The sequence below is a fragment of the Solea senegalensis genome, linkage group LG2 (assembly GCF_019176455.1).
Source record: "Solea senegalensis isolate Sse05_10M linkage group LG2, IFAPA_SoseM_1, whole genome shotgun sequence".
NCBI lineage: Eukaryota > Metazoa > Chordata > Actinopteri > Pleuronectiformes > Soleidae > Solea > Solea senegalensis.
Window position 1 is genome coordinate 32,566,652 of NC_058022.1, and position 15,716 is coordinate 32,582,367.

Sequence of the window (15,716 nt, forward strand, 5' to 3'; positions counted from 1 at the left end):
TCGCTATGTGCATTATGCCATCTGGACGAATTCCCAGACAGTGATATAACATGAGCTCACCATCTCGTTCCGCCTGCGATCCAGATTTTTGAAATCTTATCAGCACCATTTTAATAGATTAGATTAATTTCAGTTTCAAGTTCCAACTTTTCGTCTTCCAGGTTTATTTCATCATGAATCATGAGTGTAACTTAATCTGATGTTACAGTTCAACATTAATGTTAATCCATTTAAACAAAATGTACAACTTCCTTTTCAGTCCTTAAGATAATGGTAAAGTTCAAACACATTGTCCGATTGAGTCTCATCAACATCTCGGTTGGTTTTAACGTTTTAAAAGTATACACAGGGAAATAAGAAATGGTTGACAAACTTTGAATAGTTTGAATAAACTTCATTAATTTAGTAACAGTTTTTAAAGTGTCAGCCTTTTTTTAGTGTAATTTAAAGTACATGCACATAAATGATTGAAGTAATTAAAACACACTGTGCAATGTGTTTCCACCGCAGTCAAAAGAGCAATAAAGCTTTTAAAAAAAAAGTTAACTTTTAAACACTTTTGCAGACATGTTGATTGTGCCTACCTGTGCCAAAGGCTTTTCCCAGCTTCACTGCCACAAGCTCATTATCCTCCCGTACAACACCCGACCCTCAACTCTTCCCTCTGCATGTGTCTCACTCTCTGAGTAGCTGTAATGTGGGCATTCCTGCACTCAGACCAAACAATAAGGGATGTGCTCCCTGCCTATGGACCATTACATCATCAACATGTCCTTATATGGCGTTTTGCATTGCAGAGGCTTGCAAGAAGGGGGTGTGCTTGCTCGCCGAAGCTGCTGCGCTCATGTGTGAGCGAGGTGCTGTTTAACTAAAGGATGTGGCAGGGATGAGGGGAAAGGGGTTTGTGTTGATGTATGTAATGTGTGAAATATCTGGCTGCTCTGTCTGCTCTGCTCCGGAGGCAGGGAAGTAGGTGAAGAGAGACGGGGAGTTCGGGTTACAGTGTTTCCCTCTGGCTCTTGTCAACTTAAGTCACTTATTGAGGCAAGCGGGGAGGGAGGGAAGAAAAAAAAATCCAGCTTGCAAAGTTAATAAGAAGTTGTTGGATGAGGATTTATAATGTGACATGTATCTCTGACATGTGAAATGTATATTCTCGGCCCACACCTAAGACGTTCAATGTAAATTGCAGCATCGCTGCTGATTGAAATCAGTTGAAATCAAAGTGTCAATAGGCCCTCGCTGCTGTGCCTGTGTAATTTCAGGAAATAATGCCAGCACATTGTGCCAACGTCTTCTTTCACTGAGGTAAAAGAAATGGTCCCAGACATACAGTATTTAAAGGTTCTGTGTGTAATATTTACGGGCGTATAAGTGTATAATCCCTTTAAATCCCTTGAATCATGAAGAAATTGGTTATGGCTAGGTGGAAAACGGAAGTTAACTCATTATACTCCTCCAAAGTATATAATATATAATTTTTAGTTGGATTTTCTATTCCTCATTCAGACCGATTTATTGATAATTGTTATCTGTGTCTTTCAATGTATTGATTATTGCTGTTATTATTGTTATCTCATATTGCGTGTTTTGATTAAACCCCTAGTTCCCACATCTGCTGCATCAAAAATATTGACTTTTTCAAGTAAAAGTACATGACTGATAAGCTAATGAAATAATAGTGAAAATTATAATTATAATGCACTCAACATGCAGAGTGGCCTATTAAAATACTGTTATAATATAAAATTATTATTTTTATTAGGTGTTTTTACCTTTACCTTTGGCCTAGCAAGCTGTTTCCAGCCTTTATGCTAAGCTAACTGCCTTTGCTTACCTTTAAACAGACATACATGAGATTGGTATCAATTTCAATTCCTGAAATATGACAAATTATATCATTAGTGAACATGCATGCCACATGCCTTGCATGCTAGAGCAAACATTGTGAGTGTACTGTATGTAAGGAGAGTGTTGGGTAATTAAACATCGTAATGGCGGGTGTAAAAGTGGCTGTAAGCTAATGGCTCCGCAAACAAAACACTGGATTTCATGCAGGAGTGTAATCCCATCTTAAGCCAGCGCACATTTGTCTTTATCAGTGGCTTATTGTTCACTTCACAATGCCTCAGTCTTTACTTTCATTATCAGCTCACTCACACATTATAACTCACAGAGTTCTTTGGCTGTAGCAAGTGACTTATCCGGTCTTTGATAAGCTCTAGCATTGTGTCTCTCCCATTAGCAAATGATGGAAGCACTTTTTTATAGCGACTTTTCAGCAAGCTGTGAGTCTCATTGCATTGTTCCAAAAAAAATGTTCCGTTTATTAAAAAAAAATGGGAACGGTGAGACACGTTGCATAAACATTTCCTCACAGACATATAGCATCTCGGTTTCTATGAGCAGCCATCATGGCAGCCTAAGATTCAACCAGTCAGAGTTTACTGCACACTTTAAATCCATTGACCGATTTACCGCGGAACCTGACAGACTGAATATATCTGATCCTTATAATGCCCCCAGCTTTTACAAGTTTGGAAACAGCGGGAGAGGACATGATTCCAGACATGCAGTATCCTGTATAATATAATATCCTATATCTTCAACTTCCTTATTAACTTCCCGTCATCTTACTCCAGAGAGTCACTGAAAGTTTACAAGAGCCTGGAGGGAAAACAAATGGCAACAAATGCAAACTGGCTTTGTGACACATCCATGCAATGTAACGTATATAACTGCTTTGTTAATGCTGTGGAGACTAGTGTTTGGTAAATCTAGTCTGAGTCCATGATTTACCAAGACTTAACCACAAACTTAACCATCTGTTGCTTGTGTTGTCCCATTAGCCTGTCTCCGACTGTTTTGGCACAGCATCTATCCACCATCTTCACTTTTATGTCTGACCTATTTCCTGATTTAGGTGTTTTCTAGTATGGTGTTGTTTCCTGCTGCTGTCGCGCTGTGCCTTTTATATTTTTTGGACCCAGGTGAATCCATGTCACCCGTGTGTGACATTTGACTTAATGAATGTGCAGTACAGGAGGGAGTGAACAATTTCATTGGCTAACAGCTATGCAATTGGATGGAAGATGACTGCACGTCTTAGCGTTGTGCCAGTAATGACCCAGGAATTTGCATCGCCCCCAAAATCCAGAAGACGTGAGTGTTCACCTGGGTTTTGTGTTCTAACTAATACTGAACGGAGTTGAAGCTGATGAAAGCCCGCTGTCATTTGACCCGGGAGTGAATGTCAGTCAATCGAACACATTCCTATTTGTCAACCAGTGGGAGTGGAAGATTTGACATAAAATATGAGTGTATTTAACTGCGTATTAGTCATATATTAATATCAGTTTGTCAAAACAGTGTATTCTGTAACTAAGCTTCAGGCAGTGCATTGGTGTTATAAATAATCCCAGCAGTGTGAGAGAGTAATAACGGCAAGACTCTTCCTGTCTCCTGCCTGTTAAATAAAATATGTCATCGCTTCACAATGACTGAGGTCACTGTTATGAATGTTTAAGCTTTGCCAACCAAGCAGAGAGATTTTCTAGATTAATGCAAACGTCATTACACAAGATTCTTATGGAGGGAAAAAATATCACTGGCCAAAACTAGGGTGGAGATTAAATACACAAAAGTGGTCCATCAATGCACATTTGTCCCCTTTTGTCCCCTCTGAAGTTCTGTTCTTTAAAGTATGTAATTACACAAATTAAAGTAATGATGGGAAATCAGGCTGGTGTGTTCAGGGTCAAAGTTGAGTCACCAGCAACTTTTTTTTCTACAAATCCAAAAATGTAAAACAGAAATCTCCTGTCTTTGAACAACAGCAATTTAACTGCTGACACAAACTCCACAATTCCTAGAAAAGAAGTAAACCGAAAACACGTGTTCTGACTGAAAAAATAAATGTACCGGGGTCTTTGGCCAATCGGTGGAGACTTGGAGGACAACGAATAAAGCTGTGTGAGAATGTTAAGATGGCAACTCGGCACTGATGTCGCTGATAGAAGCCAAAGATAGCATTTGTTTTTGGTCAGGAACTTTCCATGTTGCCTGTGTAAACACCCCAATTTGGACTTTGTTTGGAGAAATACTGCGAGTCTTAAACATGTTATTGAATTTACAGAACAGTGTGATGGGGTAGACTTTTCTTTCAGTGGCATATGGTTAGTGTCACATGAACGACCAGAGGGTGAAGGAACCAGAATGGCATGGTTGAGTTTCCTGGCGAGTCTCAATTCTGTCTATGTTCGACAAGGAATAAACCAACTCCTGTGTGCATTTCAAAGTTAGACTTGATTTCAAGGCCTCTCCATAATTTCGGCACTCTGTGTCCATAGATACAGTAGTTGCTACACACCGCTACAATATGTGGTTCTGTTTATACTAAAATTAGGCTCCCCAGTAGTTTCAGACCACCAAATGTCATGGTGCTCGCGTAAGACCACAAAGAGTCCATGCTTATGTCCCGGACATCAATGGATAATGACATTATTCACTCAGTCCATAGTGGACCTCTGTAACTTCACGGATGCGTGCTGCACGGATTTTGTTGTCATCTTCTTTGACTAAACCAAAAATGTACCACCAACAGGACTATACCAAATGTTGGCACACTAGCGTATGTCTGCAGAGGGTCCACACTTATGTCATGACATGGATGGATGAAGACATTTCAGTTACTCAGACCATAGCAGACGTCTGCGGATTTGGCAAACCAACAGCGCTCCGCCAACTAGACTGTCAAGTTTTGTGCTACCTGGAGCATGCAGTCAGCGTGAGTGGTCCGTGTGTTCACAAAATGCTGGGGTGCTAGCGTATGTCCTGCTCGTATGTAACGGACGTGGATGGGTGAAGACATTTTGTCGCCCTGGTGAGAGTGTGGTTGCATTGAACCCTGGTGCGTTTACCCCCCGTTGGAGTCAGGGTGAGCATACACAAACCGTAATCTGGTCTACTTGAAACAGGTGTCAGACTACTTTGCTAGTGAACTTACGGCTACATCTGTAAGTGTGGAGAAGGGACAACTGGGACAAGAGCCGTTGATAAACAGAACGGTGAACGTTGCTTCTCTCCTCCTTGTTTGGCAGGTCCCAACTCTTCTTCCACAAAGTGGCACAAAGCTGCTCACCCAATAACTAAGCGACATTTCCTACAGTACCATGCGACCTTTGTTTACAATTTATAGTAAGGCTGCAGAGCCTGCTGCTCGGTAACACCGATGAAAGCAATGAATTAAATAACTTATTCTGATTTTGGAAGCGTTTGGGGAAAAAAACTACTTGACTATCAGACGACACATCGACAGAAATTATATTAAAATGTCTGTAAAAGTAACCTTCTTGGTAAACACTGGCAAACTACAGTGTTGCCACACTTCCTGTGTCCGTCCTTTCAAACTAAAGCCATGCATGGTTCAGCCATATAGGTTTAGATTTTATTTTGATGAGACGTAGTTTCAAATAGAGTTTCAGGTGGGGAGTTTTTCTGCAGCGACTAAACGACCAATGAAATCTCACCAACTGATTATTCTGGTCGACAGATTGTGATATTTCACAATCTGCAGTTTTCAAGTCACAGGGTTCAGTCTTAAACAGTGATGTATTTCGGTTTTGCACTCTCGCCCTCTTCCCCCTGCAACAAACTGTTTGTTCTTGAAGCAAACAATTCGGTCATCCGGAATTATATTCTATTTCGGGATCTGGACATTTTTCGAGGCCGTGAGCTCTGTACACTTGAAACAGATGTCAGGGATCAAACACAAGAGCAGGCCACACAAACATGTTTGCTGTGACAAGACGCTGCCAAATGACAAATAGTTGGGAGATGGAGATGCATTATGTAACTTCCATGGGATGACTATTGTGCTGACAATAAACAGAACGAGAACGAAGGGCTCTGGGATTCGGTTTGGATGAGCGTTATGTGCAATTCGGGAAGGCGGTTGTAAAAATTCAAAGGCTCGGTCCTTCTCGGCATTTCAACACAGCCGGAAATTCCAAGAGTCTGCAAATTATGAGAACATGAGGGTTATTTAAAGCTGTGGTAGGTAACAAAACTGTGTCATTATCGATCATTTATTCCATCGTAACCATATGCAACTCCAGCTTTGGGGAAAAGTGGCCCGTGGTAGAGGAGAAGAAGAAGCATTTCTCCTGTCAAACTGATAAAGTTTTTAGAGCAGTAGAATTCACTTTTCCGAGGGCGCTTCTTTGTTTTCCTGTCATATCTCAACCTGTGTGCAGCTGTCTTGCTTTACTCACGCAATGTTGATGTTGCAATCAATTTCTCTACCTACTGCAACTTCAAGGATGTATCCATCTTCACACCATAGACACATAGATATTCTTGAGGCCAAATAGGAAGCATAAATATTGAATAGCCACTATGGGGTGACTCTACTGTTTGCAAAAAGAAATATGTACTTGATTTATGTCATCAGTTAACTGTTTTCTGAGGATTTAATGGTCGCAGTAGCTAGTTTGGGGTCTTTTTTCATGGGATATGATTTCAGTTTTGCTTTCATTTAGAGGAAAACGATAAAGTAGGACACGTAAGAGTGGGCTCCGGTGTGATTGACAGCATGTATCATCTGGTTGCAGGAAGAAGGCCAAATTGTGATTTTTGAGGTTTCAAAATGGGAGTTCAGGTTCTTGACATGATTGGCTGCCACTTATTTCTGTGTTAAAAGGAAAGCTTCCCCGGGGCTTCCCTGTGGCCCCGCAGTTAACCCACCTACCGTATAATTGCAAAGTTTCCATTTTGATACTAGCTGGGGACCTACTGTATGATGCATGTCATGGCCCTTACACTCCCTCCCTACTTCCTTTTCCATTTTTACAGACTGCTGTCACACTGTCTGTGCCAAAACACATTTTAAAGAAAAACAGAGTCGTCCTAACCCCCAAAAAAACTGGAAAAGGTAAAAAAAAAAATCTCACACGCACAGTAAATGTCACTCAAGCTGCTGCTGCAAAAAATAAAACTACCTGACTGTGTCATAGTTCCATCATTAGGATGGAGTTGTGTTTTACATTGGGTGTGTGTCTGAAAATACCCATTTAATATACTGTGGTTTCATTATCTATTGCCCATAACACTGTCTATCAACACAAATATCCGTTTCTATGCTAATGTCTTTCCAAACTATGAAAGATACAGTCACATTCAAGCGCAGTTTGAGTTGTTGTGTTGTTTCACGTTTTTTTTTTTAAACAGTTTTTAATCATGATTGCAGAACGTGCGTGCATTTAAACTAATTTGTGGCATCGACAGGGATTTGCGTTGACTTGTTATTATCACGTTTACTTCCATATCAGGAGAGACACACTGCGTACTCATCCAGTGTGGACTTGGACTTCGGTTTGAGGTGCAGATGGTGCTCTCATGACATCACCTCATTACTCATTGTCTTCATTTGCGATGATTTAATATCAGCTGTCATCTCGTTTTTTAACAGGAAACGCGCATTAATTTGTGTTTTATTTTCCAGATCTGAAGAGAAACCTGACATATTCCTGTTTTGGAAAGTTTCTTGAATTTGTATAGAATTTTTTTCCACATGTACCTGTAGTACCCTTCCTCAGACTTAATATTCCTGATTTCTCTTACCCATGTCTCCTACTTACTACACGTGACGAAAAGCACAGCTGTCACACAAGCACGTTGAAGTGCCGCAACTGTGCTCAGGCGCACATGTTCAGAGTCTGCAGGCGCTGGCTGGTACCTGATATGAGGCGTGAATCTGTAAAACCATTAATGTCCAAACCAGATGGAAACGGGAGATATCGCAGAGAGAGAGACTGACGCATGTCGTCGTCGGAGGAGGTTTTTTTTTGCCCTATAGCGAAAACCACGTGCGCCGAGCGTCTGATTAACTGTCTGAGCAACCACACTAAGTGAGAGACATATGCGCTAACTCTGTGCACCGAGCGTGATAGTGTTGGCTGTGATTCCCGCGGCGCACGAGACAAATCGCCTCTCCGTCACAGACGAGGCCTGGTCTTGCCCCGCACACTCAACACTGCCTGACACGCACATGCTTGTGCGATACACACAGCCCCGGGCCTGATTACCTGACATACATACGTACATGACATCATCGGCTTGTAATCAAACCCATATGCCCCTTTCCCTCGTCACTCTCTCCGTGTCTCACCGTCTCCCTGTAGATCCACCCTTGACTTTGTCTTATCCCTCTGTTCCTGTCACATTCCTCTTTCTGTTACAGCCATTTTCTCTTGTCAACCTTTCCTTCTGCCTTGTGTCCTCAGCATGGGCTTCGCTGTTAAAATAGAACCTAACTCTGATTGCCCGGCTAATAACCCTTGTGTAGATATTTGCTGGCCTTTTATGGCTAAAACCAGGTTTTACGGCCTTTTTCTTTGGCTTTAGACCTTGTGTTTCGTTGTTGTGATGTCATGTGGTGGAGTCAAAATAGCCATAATTGCCTGTTTTAAAGGTGGAATTGACTCATGTGCGTTTGTGTTTTGGCTCTGTATCTGGCATTATATTGTTTTCTTTGTTGTATCGTCACCATGATCTCACCTTCTTGTTTTTTTTCAGTGCCTTGCACAGGTTGTGTTTACTAGCATTTTTTGGGTGTAATGAAAAGTGAAGTGAGGTAATTTGACCTTGAACTTTCACCTCTTCCCTCGGCTAGTTAAGCTAAGGGCGTTTTTTATATGTTAAGGTTTGCCACCCCCTTAAAGGAGAAAACAAGTATTTTATTGGTTTAATAATTTTCTCCTTTCTTTTGAAAGGCTTGGGCAAGCGAATGAGCGAATGATCCACTGTGGGAAACCCCTAAAGGGAGAAGCCATAAAAAGAAGAAGAAAAAGAATTAGCTAATTTATTTAACCTTTAAGTTCACACCCAGAAAATGATAGATAAGGATTTTTCTCTCTAAAGAAAATCCATGGATGTCTCGTGGGAGCTTCTACAGATTAGTCAACTGCCGTTATTAATATGTGGATACAGACTAATGTAAATATATATTCTTTTCTGTTGAGTCTGAGAGTCTGTACCTGCCTCCATAAGTCACTCTAAGTTACATAACAAGGATTTCAGTGTCATGCAACCTCAGGGAACCTATACAGCACTTTACTCTTTTCACTTGTATTTCCAGTGGTTTTTTTGGTGCGTCTTTTTTCTTTGGTACAAATAATTTGATTTAAAAAAGTGTGTTTTAACTTTTAAAAACTATTCTCTGTAGAAAACAATACAAACATTGAGATGGATCTCAGTGACATTATGTTTTTTAGATAAGGTAGACCTTTATTAGTCTCACAATGCGGAAATCTATGATGCTGCAGCAGCAAAGACAGTCAATTGTAATCTATGCATATACAATGTAGAAAACTGTGAATATTAACATAATAATCCCAGTTGATGAGGTGTATCTAATCCTTCATAAAGACAGATTGCATTCAGGCAGCTCAATCTGCACACGTGTCCTCAAACCACCTCTGACGGTGGATTTTGTGATTGGATGCATTCAAGATTGGAAACGTTCAGATCAGATCACTCAGGACTGATTTTAATGCCACATCCGATCGGGGTCTTAGTTCCTGAAAGAATAATCATTTGCTCTTCTCTCCTACCTCCAGTGACGAGAACAAATAGTCCTCACGTTAGTTTGTACTTTGTGCAAAATGAAAGACGTCATCCTGCCACGGAATGATACAAGATTATGGGCAGGATTAAAAAAAAAATGCAGCTTCAGATTGAAGGGCTGCACCAGACACACACAAGCTGTAATTAACAGACTCACAACAGCTATTGCCTCGCAAAGGATCTCACAGGATCATACTCGGAGGGAGAAATTAAGAGAGGTGCTCCGTTTTTGTGTGTGTTTAGTTGACAAAGGAGGCGTGTGTCTGCTGCTCTCAATTGGTACAGCTGATAATCATTACCCCTCCCGCACTGTGGACTTTGATGTAAATCGCAAACACTTAAGGAGGATGTTGCGATCACTGTTTGCACAAATGTGGTACATTTCAAAGCCCCCGAGGCCACACATTACCCAGCAGCCATTACATGCACAGTATAGGGCGAGGGCCCTGGCCCCATCTGGCTTTACATAATATATCATCTCGCGCAAACACAGAGGTCGTCACATGTGGTTCAAAGACCATTTCACCCATTTTTAAAAACTTGAAAAGTGGCTCGCAATGTTTTTATCCAAACGTGTCCATGCACAGTTAAGTAAAGCTGGCTAAACTACCACATTTAACTCTATCTCAGTGTACATTAGCTGGGAATCTGAGCTGAGGGAAGTGTGTCTGCCTCCGCTACGCTAGAAAATGCTCTCTCTTAGCTTGTTTGTATCAGAACATTTTCAGTTTAGCTGGCGGCTAGTTTTTAGCATGTTGCGCACCATTCGGAATCTTTCTACCATCCAAGAAATTTCACTGCACTACAGACGTTTAGGCAGTTTTAGCTCCAGAGCCAGACTCCTGAGATTGAATTTACACAAGCGCTGATTCACGGCGCTGATTCAATGAGGCTTCACACCCTAATTGCAATACACACACACACACACACACAAAAGAGTTTTGTGGTTATGGATGCACACACACACATCTGCTCAGCTGTCAGGTGACCTGGGTGGATCTTCCTCCAGAGAGTCTTTGATGGTTTCCTGATGGATTAGCATTGATCTGAAGTCAGTGGAGGAGTGCGAGCTGCTTTTTAATCAGATTTCAAGGAGCTGAGCTCAAGTTAAAGAGCCTAAAATGCTCCCTGACATTTTTTGTTTTGTTTTTTGTTTATAGATTTGACTCTCATCTATTCTTTTGAGCGCTAAAAGGTGTATTTTCACATCTATAGGATATCCCATGAATCCCAGCTTGCAAAGGGATTAATAAGTAGAAAGAGGCCACCACTTGACTAACAGCACAACCTCTACCTGGCTAATCTCTTAATGTTTGCCTTCCCAGGGGCAACAACCACATCTCAGGCTCACCTATCAGTGGCACAGCCTGCACCAAAACAAAGGTTGTATTTATGCAGTTAAAGATAGTCAAAGCTTCAAAGGCTTCACTTTGGTGCTGAGACTGTGTTTAAGAGAGGAGGGTACATACAGTATCTAATGATAACACTGTGACCAGCAGTCACTGGAAGAAAATGTTTCAAGCGCATGAACGTTACAAAGTTACATTTCATTTCATTTCCCATAAACCACAGCTCATCTACTGGTCTGACCTAATAAAGTTTTCAGTTTAACCACCCACACTTTCCAACAACAGCTGGGACAAACAAACTTGTGTCAAATACCCGACCTACAGCAGCAGAGGAAATTCACAAATCTGTCATCAGTGCTGTGTATCCAAGACCGGCTTGGATTTGTTTTGCCTCTTTTACTCACTCTCTGACTTATCTACAAACACTGGCCAGCATCTTTAAACACAGGATATGGGTTTCCTAATTTGGTCATCATTTCACAACTGCATCGGGGGAAGGAAAAACGGACAGGACTGAAGGTTGCAGGACAATCAGTTCAGGTCAGAGGAGGGTGGGCAACAAGATGTGTATTGTGTAACAGATACAAAAAAAGTTCTGGTATTTAGATCATCATGGTTTGTGAGTGTTGGCCAGGGCAAGTTCTTGTTTGAGTTGGCTTAAATCTTGTATGTGTACATCAGCAGTGGCTTTCATTTAGCTAATTTATAATTTAGCACTCAGTCTCTGCTTCTTGAGAATTTAGGATTCATCTAATGTGAACAATAAGTTGTTTTAAATAGGGATGAGCCAATACGATACTCGGTATCAGTATTGGTCTGATACTAGTTAAAATCACTGGCTCAGACATTGGATATGATCCAAATAGGCTAAAAATCACATACATTCTTCACTAAGCAAAATGTTCATTTGTTTAATAAAAAAAATATATCCAACTGATAGAGTGTTGCTGAACCATCCTTAGTTTAAAGAGTGCAACAGATGGAGAGCTCCTCCCCCTCTGTTTCCGAACTGAGAACTACTAAAAAGGATGTAAACACACTTTGACAACTCTTTCCACTCATTTCCTTCACTTTCTCAAATTTGGTTGGTTCAGTTTTCACATTGAAAACAACCGGTTTTTCTGAGTTATAATATAACTAGCACAAAGCTCAATGTCTTTATCTAAATTCATAGGATTTAGGGAGATTTCTTTTTTTTCACACATATTCCTGTGTGTGTCATTATATCTGACCTGTCTCTGTCTGTTCCTCCTCAGTCTCTCTCTCTGTAGACATCACACCCTCTAACAGAACTCCATTATATCCGAACCCTCTCATAACTCGGCAGCTCTTCTCCGTTGAGCAGAGGAGAAGGACCTCACGTGACACATCATTTTTCAGAAGTAATTGCTCACATGTGAGGGGATCGGCATGATTATGAGGAAATGGCAGGTGATCTGTCACACATGTGATCAGATTGCAACACACTGTTTTTTTTCGGCGGCCTTTTCACATTGTGACCCGTGTGAAATGTTTTCTGATTGTGACACATTGAACAAATGCCTCATAACTAAAAGACAAACAATTAAAGAGTGTCTCTCAGTATCTTTCTGAGCACAAACACACCATTTAACTGGACTACTGTTGTTGTCCCATTACACCAACACTGGGAAAACACAGGGAATCAATTTATTAATTGAAGTGTGTTCACATTATGTGATCTGTGACATTCATTTTGGATACTAGTAGTCATGCTAGTTTTTTAAGGGAGGAGCTAATGAGCTAACACAGCAGTTGATATGTTTATATGTTTAAGCGTACACACAGTCATAAGTTGACTTGATTATGTAAGTCTGACTTTAATTTATTACATTTAAAACTAACAGACTAACACATTTTTACCGTATGCTGTTTTAGTCACACACACAAAAATTCCATTTTTTTTTTCTTCTAATTTTATGTTGACATACTGAGTGACTTTAAATGAATCATTCAACAACTGTAACCACATCCTTTAACGGCTTATTGGCGACAGGACTCCTTCTTTTCTCCTTTTTTTTTTGTCTCCTTCTGTCCTCGTCTTTCCCTCCCATGTTTTTTCAGCCCCTCTTTCTTTGTCTCTCCCTCATCTTATCTTCATGCTCTTTCTCACCATTGCCATCACATCCAGTTAGCTGATCACTCATCCTGGATCCTCCCACTCGCCACGAACCTCTCTCTCTCTGTTTGGGAGGAATGTAAATGATGGTGATTCAGGATGTAGGGTGTGACGGTTGAATTGACTTCAGCAAGACAAAGCTGTGATGGAGTGTGTGTGTGTGTGTGTGTGTGTGTGTGTCTCTGACCAAATCCCCTCCCAGAATGCTCAGAGGGGATGAGACTCCAGCTGAGTCTAGGTTTGTGATCCTGCACACGCTCTTCCTTATGCCTGCTCACTTCCTGTACTTGGCATCTGGCCTCAAATTGTCACCTACTCTGAATTAAAGTGAGGCAAAGCAGACTCACATCCGCTGTATCATTGCAGTCGTTTCTCATGGCCTCTTGTACTGCATGTCATCCTCACATCTGTATTTGTTGTCGCAACATTTTTATCCTTTAGAGAGGTTTTTTTTTAACTTGGCATCATGTCATCCTTTATTCTTGTGAATATAAATGCACAGAATAGATGTCACATTTAATTTTCTTTGATTATTGGGTGATGCAAACACAGTGACTGCATCGATTTAAGCTTCAACATACTACACTCATTATTGTGTCATGTATCTTTAATCATAACTTCTGAATTTAAAATAAATGGAATCCAAATTGATTTAATAAAAGAAAAGAAAAGTATTATATATAGGGGTTATGAATACCTATGTTGTGCTGAATATATGTCCCATGTTTATCTTTTCTAAATAAATACCATTCAAGTCAAGATCTCAGGCATAGTTATCGATAATTATTCTGCAAAGCATATTTGTGAGCACCAATATGAAAGTATAAGTATATACTGCGAGATAAGACCTTAAGGGTTATTGAACGTTGAAAAGTAATATACTGTTGTCCATGTGTCTACATTAATACTTGTATTGTATTTGAGCCTCCGACCACTAGTTGGCAGCAGTTTTTTGGCTGTTTGATTCCCCCTCTCCTTGAATTAATTTCACTATATAATGAGAACTGTAATTGCTTACACACATAACATTTCTGTTGATACAATTAGTTTTTCTCAAAGTTGAATATATGAGGAGGAAAAATATTTGCACTTTCTAATAGTTTGCAAAATATTGTATTGTCGCTCAGTCAGGATAATGTCTTCTACTGCCATGATGTTTTCAGCCATACTCAGCCCAACTTGCTCTTAGTTGCTGTTTTGTTTTGGACATATAGTATGCTTTAAATAGCTAAATGGTGCTAAGGTGGGCTAAAGTTCACAGGTCAAACAGATATTTCATGTTTTTCAATCAGTCATGGACCACAGAGGTCAACAGAATGTCTCCTTGCAATGTGAAGTGAGATGAGAAAAGCCCCCACAAAGGCTTGTAGCATCAATTTGGAGTTGGAGAACACTTTGCCTTAACTGTAAAGCATTGTTAGAAAAAAATCAAGTTAAATGCTACAAATTTGTAAAAGGTTCAGCATGACAAATGGAGTCCATCCATTTCAAGTGTTTTTACTAATGTGCTGTAGCCCGCGGGTCAAACTGTGCACATGTTTAGTTGCTCTAACCGTGACTTTATGCCATGCCAGTCTATAAAATGTGAAACCTCTTAGTGAAGTGGAGAAAAGCATGGGTACATTGGGGATACATGGTGCTTTCAGGTCTCTTGGCTGCATTAGGCTCCCTGTGGCAGAAAGCACTTCTAATGTTGATGTAGTGCACCAGTGGGATGCCTTTAGTGCTTGTCAAGGGGCTGCCTGAAAGCGTTGGACCAACAGTGTTATTAATGAGAGGACTGAATATTGGATCTGAACCCGTCTCTATTCCGGGTGATGTCACTGTCTGGATAGACATGACTAGTCTCACCTCAGTGACTGAACACAACAGATGGCTCACATCTGGATGGATTCCAGAGAGGCATTTTAGCACCAAGGGTTATGAGCTTTAGCTCTGTCTACTGACTTGCAGCGGTGTTGAGGATTGATGGCAATTTTCTTTTTCTTTTAAGTGCAATTAGCACTGGCCGGTTGCCGACTCTTGAGAGGTTTTACAAGATATTTAAAAAAAAGTAAAAAAAATCGAAAAACATCTGCTGTTGTAGTTGCATGAAACACGTACACTAAATGTAACCGCTTCTTTCCTTCTAATGTTTACAGATTAAAAAGAGCAGCACACCATTATAATCTTTATTATTAAGTACTAAAACATAAAAGACACTATATAAAACATTGTTCAGTTTATCTTGTTTTTTTAAATCAATTTTCCTGAAACGCACAGCCTAGAAGCGCACAGATTGCCTGCAGGGGGCACTCAAATACTTAAATACAGACCATTTGCCATTAAAAAAATTATTGATAAAATTTTTAACATTTAATGCACATAGCTTGGAGATTGCTTATACAGCAGTTGGATACACTGGTGGCCACACTGCAGCTCGGCCTCTGCCGGGGCTTCATTTAGACTCATTTTGTGATCTTTCAAAAATGCATTTCATTTGAACCTCCCCAGCAAGAACAAGGCTAACATTTAAAGTGTAATAATACATTCTGAATGTAGTGCAGTCCCTCTGAAAGCACTCCTAGAGCAAAAAGTCAGAATCAGATTCTTTTAGGTTATTTTGG

At 40.4% G+C, this 15,716-nt stretch overlaps 2 protein-coding genes across 5 annotated transcripts in view; one reads left to right on the forward strand and one right to left on the reverse strand.

Moving 5' to 3' along the window:
- LOC122758719 (epithelial cell-transforming sequence 2 oncogene-like) overlaps positions 1–15,716 on the forward strand; it is a 75,141-nt gene that overhangs the window by 23,483 nt on the left and 35,942 nt on the right. The gene's annotated exons all lie outside the window — the stretch shown is intronic.
- Positions 1–15,716, reverse strand: part of filip1l (filamin A interacting protein 1-like) — a 72,307-nt gene that overhangs the window by 14,052 nt on the left and 42,539 nt on the right. The window contains exon 1 of one of the 2 annotated variants that reach the window (XM_044013002.1): positions 585–710. The exons of the other annotated variant lie outside the window; for it this stretch is intronic. The gene's annotated coding sequence lies outside the window, so the exon portion shown is untranslated. Of the gene's footprint in view, positions 1–584; positions 711–15,716 lie in introns of those variants that run through there. 2 annotated transcript variants of the gene reach the window in all.